Source organism: Hesperophylax consimilis, chromosome 4 (assembly GCF_061612785.1).
Source record: "Hesperophylax consimilis isolate HC1 chromosome 4, BYU_Hcon_1.0, whole genome shotgun sequence".
Taxonomy (NCBI): Eukaryota; Metazoa; Arthropoda; class Insecta; order Trichoptera; family Limnephilidae; genus Hesperophylax; species Hesperophylax consimilis.
Window position 1 is genome coordinate 3616511 of NC_142839.1, and position 18128 is coordinate 3634638.

The 18128-nt window shown below is 32.8% G+C and overlaps 1 long non-coding RNA gene across 1 annotated transcript in view; it reads left to right on the plus strand.

Annotated features, from left to right (window-relative positions):
- Positions 1–8491: 8491 nt before the first annotated feature.
- Positions 8492–18128, plus strand: part of LOC149424058 (uncharacterized) — a 651496-nt gene continuing 641859 nt past the window's right edge. The window contains exon 1 of the long non-coding RNA XR_016302096.1: positions 8492–8872. This is a non-coding gene — a long non-coding RNA (uncharacterized LOC149424058). The remainder of the gene's footprint in view (positions 8873–18128) is intronic.

The following is an 18128-nucleotide window of genomic DNA, read 5'->3' on the forward strand; positions in this document are numbered from 1 at the left end:
TAAAGCACATATCCTAGTGAGAGGCTGATTTGGTAGGTACAATATTGCTTCTCTTTAAATAAAGGGCTTCATCACAATATCAGCTTAATATGATTAATGGTGAAACGTTTTTTTAAGTGTTTAAATTGGTCATTAAAAATGTCTATTTCATTATTAGAGCCATGTATAGTATTACAATTTCTTAATGTTCGCGGTACAAGGGAGAAATATGTGTGGTAGGCTTTAGTATAAAAAAAATTATTTCATCCTCCTTGTTGATTTCCTTGAGGGAATATTGATGTTCATTTGGGATAAAATGTTTGGTGTATCAACTGATGCATGTATAATTTTTTGGAGAAGCAATACATCAGAAAGTTTACGTCTGGCTAGTTGACTATAGTTATCTAGTCTATAGTTAGTAATAAGATATTTCAATGTAGAAAAACATTACTTACATGTATAGTACGTTTCAAGTGAATTCAAATATGATGATTATTATTAGGGTCGAACCCCGTCCATGTGCTACGCCTTTGGCTTTAATTATTATTACAGTAAAGATCAACATGAAAATTCAAAGATAAAAAAATGTATTCGTACAACAACACTATAGTTTTAACACTTATAGACCTGAATTAAATGTATTCGTACAACAACCCCATAGTTTTAACACTTATAGACCTGAATTAAATGTATTCGTACAACAACACTATAGTTTTAACACTTACAGACCCGAATTAAATGTATTTGTACAACAAAACTATAGTTTTAACACTTAAAGACCTGAATTAAATGTATTCGTACAACAACATTATAGTTTTAACACTTACAGACCTGAATTAAATGTATTCGTAAACAACCCTATAGTTTTAACAATCATAAAACATATCAAATTTTGGTGCTTAAATAATTATTTAATTTGAATTTACCTAAAGTTTAACACACCCTGCATAATTATTTAAAAAATTGGTGTTATTTTTTCAATAGTTCTTAGAAGTTATTGCTTATTATTTTAAACAAAAGTATCTATGGGCTAAACTTAAAAGGACAAATAATAAATACACTGTGTACGTACACATAATACAAAATTTTGGTAATAAAAAAAACATCCATAAAAATTAAATAATAGGAAAATACTTTCCAAACTATACTCAAAAAGTAAATTGAAGGTGCGAAAGTCGAGAAAAAATAAATATTTCTATATACTAGAAACCCAAGTCAGACAGCTGTCCAAATAATGAAACTTATTTTTGTTGTTATAATAATATTAGTATTACTATGTCATTGTATTATATAATTCTTATTAATGTTGCCACCATAATAACGGTACTTGCACAGCTTTGGTTCCAATCGGAAAAGGAAAACCGCGAATTTTTATTTTAAGAATTCTCCAATCTATTTATACATTTCTAAAGAATGTATTTTTAAATATAGAAGGTAAGGTAAGAACGGGTTGTTAACAGATTTTAAAATCTATCTATGTGACGGTTCGTCAAGTATTAATAAATTATGATTTTTTCACAAAAAATTTAACGGAGTAGAATAATATATTATGTTTATGACCGCACATACCCAAGCAGAAAACTAATATTTTCAAAAGTAGTTATAAAATACATGATATTATAACATTTTTGTTTATTTAACTTAAAATAGTACAAAAAATTGTACAATGGTTACATAATATCAGCACGGGCAAGCCACCCAGTGAGGCCAACATTACTGGAAAACTTTGAAATGTAAAAAAAATTGTACCAAATAAAAAAATTTAAAAAATGCTAATATAAACATCATATATGTAGTAATAAAGTTACAAACTAAACACAGTAGGTATTTAAAAAGTACAAATTCAAAATTTAAAAATAACGCTTTATATGTTTCGTCACATCTTTTGAAAATTTGAGCACTTTTTTTTCGTTTTTATATTAGTAGGTATTTTTACGAAAATATTTTTTATACTGACCATTTCTGTAGCGCAGTTTGCCTACATTCAGGCGCTGTACATGTCAAAAAATCTTCACTCCCTTTACCCACATCACATTTTTCCCTGTCTTTATGAGTTATAAGTAATTTTGAACTCCCTTCGCACTCGTCACTTACTCCAGTTCGGGGTGTCATAGTTCCACAGGGCTCCAATATTATTGAAGAATTGGGACTTATGTGCGGTATTCGCAATTCTTCAACTATATCTATGTAGGTAATCTACGCATTTAAAGAAAACATACAATTAATTTTTATTTGACTTCGACCAAATCCAAAAGAATATTTTGGGTTCCTTCATAACCTCGAGCAAAAAAAACCCTGTTCATGATCTCGAGCAAAAACAACCCTGTTCATGATCTCGAGCAAAAACAACCCTGTTCATGATCTCGAGCAAAAACAACCCTGTTCATGATCTCGAGCAAAAACAACCCTGTTCATGATCTAGAGCAATGCCGGGTACACGCCAGCTTGTATGAAAATAATTCTAGTTTATTCTGACTACTTCTTTGTTCGTTCCCTGTAACCTCTATAAACATTAAGTTGCCCCTCTAGCTCGGAAGCTGGCGATGCCCCTGAGGTACCTATTCAATATTAAATATGATTTAGACAATTCAAACTTCGAACAATTCACGAGCATTCACTTCGGACGGTGTACAATCGCCGCACCGTTTGAAGAGCATACCACATTACTTATATGTAATAAATTAAATATATCTGCAAATGTACCAAGTATCTACAGTGTACCGTGTAGGTACCTTCGAAATCGCAAACATTTCATTCTGCACCGGCGCAAGTACAAGTATTGGCAGATTTGCATTTCTACGGAACGTTCAAGTACGAAACTTCACTCCGCTCGCGAGGATGATTCTGTGATAGAATATGATGCGGATTACGGCCTGATTTGGTTCCAAACTGGCAATATATTATTTGGAGTTGAAAGTTTCGGGACTTCGTAATAAGTTGATGTGAATTAAGCTAACTTTATTTCTAGGAGTTTGGAGAACGTGTGAATGATGTTTAAATACTTGTAGTGTGACATAGGTGGCTAATGATAATATTTTACATTAACATACTTTTGTGTAGGTAGGTAGGTAGGTACTATCATTTTTAAGTCTGCAATATTTTTATTGATCCCGATTGAACCTTAATTAGCATTATCATCAAATCAATCAAAAATACTAATTTCGGCTGTGTTTGTCCTGCGTAACTCTGGTTCAATTGCTTTGAACTTAAGTGTTTTTTTAAAAATTCAGACAAGCGATAAAATACCTTATTAGGGACGGCCCTGAGCCAAACGGCGCCTGGCGCTAGAAAAAACCCCAAGGGCGGTGTGTTAGGTGATATATTTTCCAATACAAAAATATTTTTCCATAGAAGAATATTTATTTTTCTAAAACTTGCTTAAAAAGATTGAAATTTCTAAAAAACTTATGTTCTTTTTACTTCTAATGTAGAATCACCTCCCCAAGTTAGCGCACTTTACCCCCGGTCACCCTGTATATAAATTAATTTGACATGTAATGGTGAATATAAAATAAATCAGTTAAGTTCCATTTACAATATTTTTTGTTATGATTACAGATTAGGAAGCAATTAGATATTGAAAGTTATAATATTACATGGTATAAGTAAACCATTAAAAAGAATAAATTAACAATAAAGAAATAATAGTTTGATTCAAGTACATTGTAATGTTAAATTGATTTGAATAGTTCTAAGGGTACAACAGTGGAAATTAAAGATGCAAATTGGAGATATGATCTTAAAAATGCCATATATCCACTGTCACTGGAGCGATTGGTGTCATATGTATATATATTTAAAATATTATTTAATTAACCCTTCAGGGTTAAAATAATTTTATCAACAAGTCTCAACGATATGGTGAAATTTCAAGGAATTTCGGAATGCTTCTGAGGTATCTAAAATGTGCTACATATTGCTTATTTTTTAAGTTGTCGTTAAAATAAATACCATTTTAGAAATTGGATAAAATTATGTTAGCAATGTTGGTATTTGAAATAAATATTGATCAGAGTAAAATATAAATTTCTGATATCAAACATGAAAATGTTAACAAAAAAACTTACAGAGACATTTTGACTCATAACGTCCATAATTTTGTAAGAATTTGATATTTATGAAACACATTCCTTTTGTGTTGGCAATTAATAAGAAAACTATCAATTCAATTTTTATGCCGTTTATACAATAAAAAAATTAAAAATAATATTTTAACTTTATGAAAAAATATGTGTCTATGAAAAAATCCCGCCAATTCGTAATCATGCACTTTGAAATTTTTATTTTAAATTTATTTTATCTACGTAAAATAAATAAATAAACGCATAAATATTTGATACAAATTGAAAATAATAATTATTTATCTTTCCAGTGAGGAACAAATCACCTATCTACTGATTATAGATTTATTATATATATTTTTTATATTGTATGGACGACCTGGTCAGGTCTGTTCTTCAGAAGCTCTAATGGAATGTGATTTTTGCGGCCAGTAATGTCCTTTCAAGACCTGAAGGGTTAATAATATTCCTCAATATATTAATATGAAAACAAACGAAACTGCTTACTGCAGATAAAAGCCAATTAATTCACCTTTCACTAATACATCTGAAATTTACTTTTGCTTTCGGTAATGAATGAATGTATGCAAATCTTGCACTTCCCATCATCTGATTGAGCGAAACTCGACAGATAAATTCGATGTTGATGACAATGCATTCTATCAACTTTTGAAGTCATTCTCTGAAATCGGTTGACGTTACATCAGTTATGAAATAAAATTCGGCGAGGTTGTTACTGCGATTGACTCTTCATAGTCCCTGCAAAGCAGGGGTTCCCAACCTTTTTGTACTCTAAAGCACATTGTTATGAATAAGTATTGGGCACAATGTTTTGATACTTACTTAGCCCAAAGTTGTGTTAAATGGCTGTTTATGTGTTTGGTTTCTTAAGTACATTATTGACTGTTATGTTGAATGAAAGGAGGGTGGCCAAGTTTGACTTTGTTGGTCTTTGAAAGCCAACGCGCCAGAGTCCCTTCCAGTGGTTGAACTGGAAAAGAACTCGCCAAATCGACCATCCGCCGGTAGAGTATAATTCTCCATTCAGGGCGGGGAAAATATATCCCATCTACATGATGTTCGAAAGGAAGTTGCAAGGTTACAGAATGAAAATAATTTGGTTAAACTTTGGACTGGCCGTAACAAGTTATATTTGATAAATTTCACAGAGAAATACAAAAAGGTGAAAACTTACCCCCATCGACCAGAACGTAGAATCTATCTACCCTGTCTAAAATAATAAGAACGTATTTAGTTATGAGGAACGAACACTGAGTGCCGCGAATGGCGGAGTAGATGAATCAGCCATGTAGCTAGAGGACGGCAGCATCAGGATGTGGCTGGCCAACGGCCCAGTGTGGTCCAGCCAATAGGAGTAGACGGTAGCTTCAGGATGTGGCTGGCCAACGGCCCAGTGTGGTCCAGCCAAGAGGAGTAGACAGTAGCTTCAGGATGTGGCTGGCCAACGGCCCAGTGTGGTCCAGCCAAGAGGAGTGCCGGTTTCACGGTTAATCCGTAAGTTGCCCTTCCACGAGGCAAGGTGGAACTTAATAATGCTCCGAATCAAATTGCACACAGCGAAAACAGTTTATCGGCAGAAATAATCACCGATCGCTTGGATAAATTCTGAATACCCCCATGGCCACACATGGTGAAATTCGTTTTCATTATCCACGCCACCCGGGGCGAATTCCACTCGCGGGAAATATTACTAGACTTCTAATCTTCAAGCACAAACTGAACATTTCGGTATTAATCACAAATCCATGAAATAACTTTCGATTAGATCCTCAGACCTACAGAAATAATAATTGACCCCCGACCGGACACCCTGTCTCCCCTCTGTCCGGCCGGGAAGTGAAACCATCTTGAATTTTTTTGTCACTTCCTGTTAAAGTTTCTTGTTGCCAGTGCATAAACAATAGACAAGATAAATCACAGATTTGACAGGTTCTTACTTAGTGTAGTAATCGTATGTTATTTTCATAACAACATTCTAAAATATCGGTAGGGTGGCGGGCACCACCTATTTTTAATCGACAAACTCCTTCCATAACTTCTCAGTTTCCCATAATTTTTTTCTCATATTCATAATTTATTAATAAATAATAGACAAAAGTGTTTCAAAGTAATAAAATTATTATACAAATTGCATACACACAGAGAAATGTATTTACAAAACGTAAACAAAAAACACATATACAAAGAAAACCTTTTATAAAAAAATATAAAATCAATATGTCAATGTGATCTTTGGCATTGCATATCATTGGCCCGTGCTTTATAATTAGGAGAGTATGACGATAATGCTGTTAGCAAACAATCATAATTGTGCTCATCGGTGATTCGAGATTTATATCTTGATTTTATTAAGTTCATGTTTGAAATCAATGATTCGCATAAATATGTCGAACCGAAAAATTATTCAATTTTATTTGCCGCTTTTTTTAAAAATGGGAATTTTTCTCTCTCCATTGTATTCCAAAAGTCCTCTGATATTAAGGGTTTAAGCAAAATTTCATTCTTAAGGTCCATAATTTCTAACTCTAGTTCTTCTGTCTTACCTTGAACCAAATTTGCAAATAATAACTGCATAAAATAATTCACATTTTCATATAAAATTATTTCACTGTCGAATAGTGGCGGGCACGTACGAATCGTTCCGCGGGGCCATGGTGCCCGCGGGCACGAGGTTGGGAACCCCCGCTGTAAAAGAAAGGTACAATCCTCTTTCAAACCAAATTAAAAAAAAACTTTTTTTTTAAAATTTTCAAAAGATATTTTAAAATGGGTATATAGTATAATATATAGTACAACAATTGTTTTTTACGGTTTGTTTTTTTTAGTTAGTGTAAAATTGAGTTTGGTGAACATTTATTCCCTGTGGATGCACTCGAAGAAACATATATTAGTGCTGGCACCCTCTTCGCCAAGTTTGTGACCTCGGGAGATTTATACAAAGGTTGGCGTGGGGGTAATAGACACATTAGGCCTCCCCTTTATCCCTATTTTTGTATAATACGTGAATGTATCCAAATCGCATTCTCTACACGAGAGACATGCACTGTATTGTATTGTTATTTGAAAGATTTTTTTGTTGTTATGGGCATAAAATGATCGGTTCCACAAAACAGAAAAAGTGTAGGAAAAAAACCTAACATAACCTAACCATACATAGCCTTAGCTAACCTAACCAATTTTTATACAATGTTCAAAGTAGAAGATACTCTCAGTATCACCCTAGTGTAAGAACAGCATTCAGAATTGAAACTTTGTTTGAAATATCTTTGGTTGTGTTTGGTGACCAGTTCTGAAAAGCCAGGTATTTTCACACCTTTCCCTTTCTTTTCCCATTCTCCTTCTCCACCCCACTACATTCAACCTCACAACATACTCCAATTGGGAATGCCATAGTCTCACTGGCTCCAGACGGTCGGGATCGGGGAATTGGGACTCTTGTGTGGTTGTTGGTAATAATAATAATTTAGAGCTCAAAGAATAGAGCTCTAAGCTTAAAGCTCCAAGCATAAAACTCCAAGATTAAAGCTACATGACTTAACCTCCAAGCTTAAAATCTCCAAGCTTAAAGCTACAAGCATAAATCTACAAGTTCCAAGGTTCAAGCCTAAAGCTTAAAGCGTAAAGCTCCACACTTAAAGCTCCAAGCTTAAAGGTTAAAACTTCAAGTATAAAGCTCTAAGTTTAAAACAAAAAGTGAAGATCCAAGATTAAAGGTCCAAGCTTAAAGCTTCTAACTTTAAGCTCCAAGCTAAACGTCTCAATCTACAAGCTAAAAGCTCCAAACTTAAAGTTACAAACATAAAGTTTTTTTAGTAAACATATTTTATTTAATGTGTTTGTTTTTTGCTTAAACCACTTAGCACGTTTGTAATTTCCAGCCATCAATTATTATTATTTGTTGTGGTAGGTATCTTATTGGTACATGATTCATACGAGAATGGTTTTCCCATCGTACGTGAAAATAAACCTCTAACATCTAGTAAGATTTTCTCTAGATTCCACTACATAAAAAATACGATTTCGTTACTGGATTTAAAATTAAACTCCAAGCGAATGGATCACCCTTTTCATCGGGGAATTAATTTTTGGGCTGTAGCTTTGTTTTGTTCCAGCCTGCCATGGTTTATCTTCTTCCTCGGGCCAGTCAGCTTCGTGCAGTCGCGCGGGAAACTTGTGCGGCGAACATCGTTTTACAAAGCCGGTTCCCGGCTGTCAAAAACTTTACGCGGTGCATTTTTTGACAGAAATATGTAATTTAAATATGTATGTAAGCTTTGCAATAAATTAAAAACCTTTGAGTGATGTACACATGTATAATAAATTTATTTTCAGGTGCTATTCCAAATGGAGTAAAAAGTTTTTGGTGGGTTTTTCTAATTAGAGTGATGTGATATAACAAACAGTGCTTACTTTAATTATTATTAATTTATTACATAAAGAAAACACGTAAAGTTCTGTTTTATAAAATAATACAGGCATGGCAGTAAGTGAAATAAAGTGACGACAAAGTTTTTAAAGATGAGTGATTCGTAATAATATTGCCAATTTTATGACAACAAAAGAAGTGCAGTGGATAAAAAAATGTTTTTAGAGAATTTTTAAAACAGTTATGAGAGTTAAATTGTTGTGAAGGTTATTTTGTGCCATGCAGATATGTTTCTTTGTATTTTATGTTATTTTTCTTACCACTGGTGTTTTCTGTGTTGATTTTAATCTGTCAATTTGTAGGGACATAGTTAATGGATTTTAAGAAAGTTTCAAGAAGATAAACACAGTTTGTGGCTTGCCGAGGACTGCGAGTGGTGGAGCAGGTTAGTTTCCTATGTTTGTTTATTTATTTTATTGCTTAACTAGATATTATGAAAACGTTAAAAACACACGTTTTTTACAGGTAAGTTTTCTCCAATCAAATTACTTCCCTACGTACCTATTGCCTCGGATATCTATGCAAGCATTATAATCCGCGATTTAGTCATATTTCCTCAATTCAGAACAAAAAATAACGATATATACATAGGCAGGTATCTCCAAAGTGGGTACTTATATCAAACACTGTATTTATAAACTACAATAAATTATTTCAGTGTTTGATAATATTTATTTGTTTTAGTTTTTGTTCAAACGAAAAAATAAATAAAACGATGAAAATATACTAAGAAGAAAACTTATTAAGATTATGCACGCACTCATTATTTAGTAATTTATTTAGTTGGGAAAATTTGATCCTTACTGTCACTGTCAGCGGCATGCCGTGACTTTTTACCGATTTTCACAGTTTCTCTGAACAAACTTTTTCAATTAGAAAAATGCGGTTTTTTACCATTAAATTTTTACCATGAAATTATCGGTAATTCCGGTTAAAACCGGATTGCAACACTTTTTAATCAGATTAACAAATAAACAGATTTTCTGATAAACTTTTTGTAAATTATGAATTATGATGTCGGAACACTTGTTCCCCGGACGTAATTTTGACCAAAAGGAGTTAAAAATTCGTCTATAAAAATAATTATTATACTACTCGAAAACAAAACTATAGCCATAAAAATAGGTAAACTCTAAGGATAGGTATCGTTACCTACAGAAAGTACCTACAGTGTAGGTCCTGCACATATTTGATTTGACACATGCTACGCAGAGAAGGCACCGTGTCTGTAATTTTATTTCTTTCAAAATGTGTGAGAAACAGCATTGCATACAAACATTTCATACTTTACAAGAAAGCCACCTATCTACGTATCTAATAATATTATTCATTATTGCACATTAATACAGGAAAGCGTGCAGGGGCGTACTGTAAATTTATCAGATTTCACCTTAGCAATAGCGGCCGGTAACTTTTTGTAAAAAAGATGCTGGGCAATACGTATAGGTATACTTACCTAACTAACTACTATCAAGTATACAAATCTATAAGCTAGCGAGCAAGATGCAATTGCCGACAAAAAAGAATATCAAATTACTTCTTTAAATCCTTTATACTCAGAACCATTACAGATACAAAATTAAATTGTTATCTAATTTAAGAAGTGGTTTAAAAACTGCCGAGATCCTCTTGTCAGTGAAGACTCACACCACCCATCGCTTAAAATTATATTATAATCGATATACTCCCAATTATCAACGCTCCTTCTACTATGCCTGTTTGAAAAAGCCGACTATGTGTTAATCAACCGACATCTGTCGATGATAGACTGGTCATTTACTCAGGAAAATGCAAACGTTGACGAAGTAGTTGATTCCTTTTATAACACCTTAAATAATACCATCAACCAATTTGTCCCCAAACGCCTCGTCAAAAAGAAAAAAATTCCAAACTGGTATTCAGCTCCTCTAATCAAAATCATCAAAGAAAAACAAAAACTTCATAAAAAATGGAAATCCTATAATAATCCAATAGATTACATAGAGTTCGCTATCAAACGTACACAAAAAAAACACCTACAGAAGCATTGCTATAATAAATATATATGTTCAGTTGAATCTAATATTCAGAATAATAATAAACAACTCTGGAATTACGCTAAAAACAAAAGTAAAACAACTGGCATCCCACAAATCATGCACCTTAAAGACGAATCAGGCACCGGCGCTCATCAAGTATGTCAATTATTCTCTAAACACTTTCAGTCCACCTACGTAAGCGATATGGGTACGAACAATATCAGCACAATCGATAGTTATACTTATGTAAATAATGATTCTTCGATTGGTTACATAAATATTGAAAATCTAATGATCAATAAATACCTGAAAAATTTAGATGTTAGTAAGTGTGCTGGTAGTGACGGTATCTCGCTATATTTCATCAAAAAATGTGCCAAAAATCTTTCTTACCCTTTAACTAACATATTTATAATGTCACTAAAAGAAGGTAAATTTCCCACAAAGTTTAAGGAAGCTATTATAATCCCTATTCATAAAACAGGGTCAAAAATTAACATTGAAAATTACCGCCCAATCTCAATACTCACGGTATTTAGTAAACTGTTTGAGCGCATTGTCTACGATCAAATTTACACAACAATTTTTCATAATATACAAAACCAACAACACGGATTTCTTCAAAAAAGATCAGTTCTAACAAACTTGGTAAATTTTACGGAATATTTAACGTGCAATATGGACAATAGAAACCAAGTAGATGTAATCTACACTGATTACTCTAAGGCCTTCGATAAGGTAAACCATTTTATTCTAATTCAAAAATTAAAACAATTAGGCATCCATTGTGATTTACTCCGGTGGCTCACTTCATACCTTTGGAGTAGACTTCAAAGTGTCTTACTCGAGGGAACAAAGTCCAGCTTCTTCTCTGTGCCCTCCGGTGTACCTCAAGGTTCTCATTTAAGCCCATTATTATTTAATGTGTATATATACGATATTTACAATTGTTTTTTACATGCTAATTACCTAGCATATGCAGATGATAAAAAAATACTTAGTTATTAAATCAATCAACGACTGCATTAAACTTCAAGAGGACCTCAATCTTCTTTTTGTCTATTGCGAATTAAACAAACTTGTTATTAACATCGCAAAATGCATTAATTAACATTTACACGTAATAAAAATAAAATATCCTTTGTATACACACTAAACGGCACACACATCAATGAAGTAAAATATATCAGGGACCTTGGGGTAACACTGGATGTTAAATTAAACTTTATCCAACACACTGATGACATCATTAACATAGCCAATAAAATGGTGGGATTTATAATTGGCATAGCAAAAACCTTCCACAACATAAACACTCTATATTCCCTTTACTCCTCATATATTCGCCCGCACCTGGAACACTGTACACCGATCTGGACTTATTTATACCAATCCCATATCGAAAGAATAGAAAGAATTCAAAAAAAAAATTTAAACACATAAATTATGAACAAAACTTACACTTCTCAAATTATACCTAATCCATTAAATTTCATAATTTTAACTCCCTCCAAACTTGACGTCTAATTTTTGATCAAATCTTATAGTTTAAAATCCTAAATAATGGTCTCGACTCACCAGAACTTACCAATTTAATAAATCTTCATATTCCGTCTAGATCCACCCGATAATCTGATTTATTTTATCTACCCTCGTGTAGAAAAACATTCAAAAAAATTCCTCAATTCCTCGTTTATGTGCACAATATAATACAAAATTTTACAGCATTGAAATTTTTGGTAATAACCTAAAGAAATATCGATATGAAGTAATGCGTACGATCGATTATTAATATGAGAGTATGCAATGTATCGGGAGCACCTCCTATCCTTTTTCCATTTTCCTCTTCCTCTCCCCTTCCTTTAACACCAAATTAATTTTAAGATATTAAAACTTCATTTCCAATGAACTTTAGCATAAGAAACTTCTGCGGTTTGACTTCAGTTAACTTATATATTTATATCTATCATTGTATATTATGTAAAAGCTGTTTGTTTCTTACAAAATTAATAAATATAAGGAAACCGAACAACTGAACATAATGACAATTCAAAACACCTTTAAAAAGTGATAAAGTCGTGAAAAGTGATGAAACAAAAACAAGGTATGTTATGATTCCGAATCCAATATAATGACGCCTTAGAATCATATTTGGATACCGAAGATACAGCAGCGCATCGACAATGTTAACGGAATTAGGACTAAATGAAATTGCCAGCCTGATGAGATACCGGGTCACTGGAGCCAGGATGCGGCTAACACGGTGGTTACCGCAGCCTATCAGCACCAAGCGCCACTCCTGAGTGAGCGCTGGGCCCAAGGTCACTCAAGACTACGCCTTATATAGTTGTCCTTAATTGCTAATTTATTTTTCTTTATCTATGTTTGAATTTTAAAATTTTTTATGGTAAAATATTTATTTATTCATTTATTAATTTTCGGGAAATCGACAGTTTACATTTATTTCAGTTTGTACATAAGTATTATATGTATAGACAAAATAAACCAATTATGGGTTTCCTCCTTGTGACTTTAGCTCTACTGAGACAGCAAAATAAGGAATAAGTAAATTGAATTTGTAAGAAAGGAATATGAATTCAAAAATTTATACAAAACAAAAGATTATATAAAACTAAAATTTGCAAAATAAAACATTTATCAATACATATTTATAGCCACTGAGAGATGTTGTGCATATAAATCAAATCATAATATAAATATAAACAATAGATATATAAAATTATTCACAAACCATCAGATGAATATTCTTTTATGAACCTCTTGTATTTGGTAAATTCGCAACTGAAAATATCCACCTTGGAAAATAAGTTATTGTAATTATCGCAAAGTCTGTTCGGGCAAGAATTCTTCTTAGAGTTCGTTTTGCATTGATCCACCCTGAACAGGACAGAAGAGCGTGTTGAACGCGCAAGTACATTGAATTGAATCTTCTTTAGCAACTCTGGTCATTGAATGGGCTCTACTTTATACATGAATAGTGCATCCTTATGATGCCTCCGTACAATCAGTGAATCAATTTTAAAGTACGAAGCTGCCTCTGCATAATTATAAAATCTTACAAATGGCTTGTAACAAAGATATTTTAGGAATTTGTTTTGAATTGCTTCGATTTTGTTTATGTGGATTTTATAAAATGGAGACCAAACAACTGATGCAAACTCCAGATGACTTCGTACGTAGGCAAAGTAGAGTTGCTTAATGATATCGATGCTATTAAAAAGTTTTGTGTTTCTTATGATGAAGCCTAACATTTTAGCAGCTTTATTTGTGATTTGATGTATATGAAGGTTATATTGTGGTTTACTATCAAAAGTTATTCCGAGATCACGAATATCTGAGACTTGCTCTGTTGCAATGTTGTTGCTGTTTACAGAATAATTAGATAATATTTTATTTTTATTTCTCGAAAAGACAATGTGATGACATTTTGAAACATTTAGATATAGTTGATTTTGTTGGCAATAGGTGGATATATTATTTAAATCATGTTGTAAATTGAGACAATCGCTTAGACTTTTTATTGGCTTGAATAGCTTAGCATCATCAGCAAATAATTCTATTTCAGAGTATTTTACAACATTGATCAAATCATTAATAATAATATATAAAATGAAAAACAATGGTCCGAAATGAGAACTGTGTTGGATACCAGAGGAAATTTCATTGAAATCTGATTCGAAGCCCTTTATTGCTACTGCCTGTGATCTGTTAACTATATAAGATGTAACCCAACAAAATAAATTACCACGTATACCTAATGACCAAAGTTTTCTTAGTAATAATTTTGTTGACTTTTTTGTTTTTTATTTTGTTTTTTGTTTTTATTTTTTTCATACATTTGTTACTAAAATTTTGTTTATTTTTGTCTACCGGTCTCGAAACGTCCGTGTCATAAACTTTTCTTTTTTTGTTTAAATTTAATTTAATGTTGTTATTATTTTAAATTTACATATATGTATTTTTTTAAATGATATTTTTAAATGATATTATTGTAAAGCTGCACATCTTGATACAGGAATGCCCTAGTGAGATGTGCAGAGTATGCTTTTTATGTAAAAACTGTTTTTTGAATTAAATTAAATAAATAAATAAATAAATAAAAAAAAAAAAAAAAAATTTGATTAATTTTATCGAATGCTTTGGCAATGTCCGCATATATATATACTTGAGTGCGGTTGTCCATGTGATCGACGATGAATTTAGTAAGAAGAACGAGATTACTTTCCACATTTCTGCCTTTTGTAAAATCATGTTGCTTTATTGTTATGATATGATTGATATGTATATCTATATGGAACGTGTGGGATTGCACTAACCTCCCCACGTACTGGAATAAAAATTATTATTATTACTGTTTAAAGGTTACTTTTTCATCGCATTAATGACTTTATATTACTTTTCAAAGGTGTGTTGAATTGTAACGATAATAGTGTTGAGTTATCACTAACCAAGATATAAATACTGCGACGAAAATCGGTAAGTAACAAGCCAATGTGGTTATAGCGTCATGTCACTAATCGTATCAATTATTCTACCAACAATCTGAAAAATTGCCAAAATAAGAACAAAAATCACCGCACGTCACTGCTAGTTGGTATCAAAAAAGTTAACACCTTGTTGAAATGGTTTCAAATAGGCCAAAACTGTTTGGATTGCACAAACTAAGATGACAGCCGATTTGGTTATTAGTTATTACTTTCGCGAATCCTGTCCAATGAACCGAAAGCGGAAAAGCGAATGCTAAAATTGAAAATGAGTCCCATTTAACGGCCATTAGGTCCTCACAAAAGCCAGTGACAGGGCACGGCTCACATGTTGATCTTCGCAAATGGCCTGTGAGAAATGGGGCACAGATGAACGGATCACATATAGTGGATAACGTAACACCTCCCTTCGAATATCTGGACATACATACAACTTTCTTATTTGTTTTTTTTTTATATCCACTGTTTTATACTTTTTAACACTCGTGTAAAAAATATTTATCTATTGCTTGGGCAGGCACCTGGATGCAAATTTCTATTATATTCTTGTAACGTTAATTAAGTAAACGATGGCATAAAACAATAAATTACATAAAACGTAATATTTCTTATTTGATTGATATTTTTTTACGATATGATTATAATTTTGAAATGCGAGAATAACTATAAAGTTCGAAGACTTCTAAAAAAGAAATGAAATAAGACTAAACTCTTTAGTTGAAAGTTACGGGAGCAATAGCGATGTTTGGCCGAATTACCACCAGAGGAAATAAAATTGGACAAAAATACGTGATTAATTTGTACAAAATATAATCGTTTTTACCAAACTAACGCCATAGTAATAAGTCAAGTTTTTCAATGTACTGACCTTACGCGCATTGTAATATTTACAACGCGTTTATAAGTAAGGGGGTATATGTAAAAGGATTGCATTAGAACATAGGTAACAATGTATATATTTGAAAAAAAAACAAGTAAATAAATAATAATTATGACTTGAAAAAAAATTGAATAGTTACAATGAAAAATTAAAGTAAAAATGTTTTTTACGGGGTTTATTAACAACAGGGACATCTCTATTGGGGGGAATATATAAATACAAAAACATTTACAATACACGTAATCAGAGATGATGGACCGCCAAACAACATGGTCCTGGCACACACTCCTTGCTTCATTAACATCCATATATCGTCTCTAACACACTTTTCTGTTATTCTGTCTCTTTACATGGCCCGACTCAAGTATTTCCCATCTTAAATTTATTAATTAACACCAGTAGTGGCTCGTGGCTTCTCAGTGTGATAGAGTGCTAAGTTTGAGAAATTCGGCATTTTTGATGAAAATTCGATTTTTTTTTATGAAGATTATGAGGAAATTTGAGCTTGGCCGTGTGTCGCACGGATTTCCTGAAAAACTTCACATAAAAAGTTGAAGTTTCCAAAAACATAAAAAAATCGTTTTCAGCTACAATAATATCAATAATGCCATTTTTATAATATTAGCACTCTAGTACACCCAAAAGTCACGAGGGGCCACTGATCAAGACTGTCAATTACTCCGTTTACATACTTGAGATTTTAAATAACAAGAACATTTTCAGTCTAGTTTAGGGTTTCGATATTACAAGCGTAAGCTTAATTTGTGTTTCTGCCTACGTGAAATAGGTATCTACTATAAATATTTTTTTTGATAAAGCAAATAAAGATGACATCTTTGTTCGTAAAACCCAAAGTAAGCGATTAGGTCTTAATCATCAATAACCACGATGACAATAGAGTCTCGTCACATCCGCTAAAATGGCCTAGGTACTGTGGACTAGTAAAAGGACAATTCATTCCTTCCGCTTGCGAATCAATTCCGATTCAATTTTTTACCCTACAAAATCAAATAATGAATCGAGTTAACTGAAGGATAATACAGGAAGTCATTTCGAGTTCAATGGGGAGTAATTTTTACCCTAACCTCCGCTGCCATAGGTGGTTCTTCATCCTTGAAGGAGCAGCCACAATAAGGAGCAACTAGCCACAAAGGACAGGGGACAGAAGGACGATCTGTACATCTGGAACTTCCTTATGTCTTTGCCATTTTTGGATCCTTTTGGAATTGTAATTGGGATTTATTGTTACAAAAAGTGCTTTGTAACCACAATGGCAGTTCATATTTAAAATTTATTGATGTAGCATTGCAAAAAACTGTTTTTAACTTGATTAAGGACGGGTTGTTTCATAGAATTTGAACAATTCATCAATTTCTCTAATGCATAGACGCAATGTAGGCATGCTGTTTCTGTTCTACAGGTATTTCAATGGAGTCTGCTCCAAGGAGCTAGCAGCATTGATTCCTGATGCACCGGTGCACGTGCGCGAAACTCGACGGACACGAGCTGAACACCCGTTCACGGTTGACGTTGGCTTCATGAGAACGGACTGTTTTTACGAGTCGTTTTTGTGTAAGTCGGCTCGTATGTGGAACGAGCTACCGGCATCTGTTTTTCCTTCCTCCTATAATCCGAGCCTCTTTAAGGCCCGCATTAACAAATCCCTTCCTACAGCCCCTACCTTATTCCGCCTCACAACGCCGCCCAACCGGGTGGTGACATAGTTCCCCTGTCTGTACACTGCACAGGCAGGGACGCTCTTGTGAGGTGTCACATAAAAAAAAAAAAATAATTCAATATTGATTTTCAGGTTCTGTGAAGGTTCTATTCAAGTTTTGTTATTATGTCATTACTGGCCAGTTGTTTCAAAAACCTGAAATAATAACAGAACTTGAATAGATCCGCCAAAGAACTTGAAAATCAACATTGAAATTTGAAGAATTATTCAAATTCGATAGATACCTATAGCGCAATAATTAACTCAGAACTTTTTAAAAATATTTTATTTATTTGTTTAATGAATTAATTTATTTTTATTGTATTGTTTTAACAAGAAAACTCTTCATTCCCGGCTTATAAATAATAATAATTTATGGAGAATAGGTACTGTCCTCGTATGATTTATTTCTTCTCAATTCGGGGGTGGTTGGCTCCTGTGACTATATTTTGGATGTACAATGTTTTATATAAAGAGAGACCTTAAAGAGAGATTAAAAACATAAATTTATGCTTAGCAGG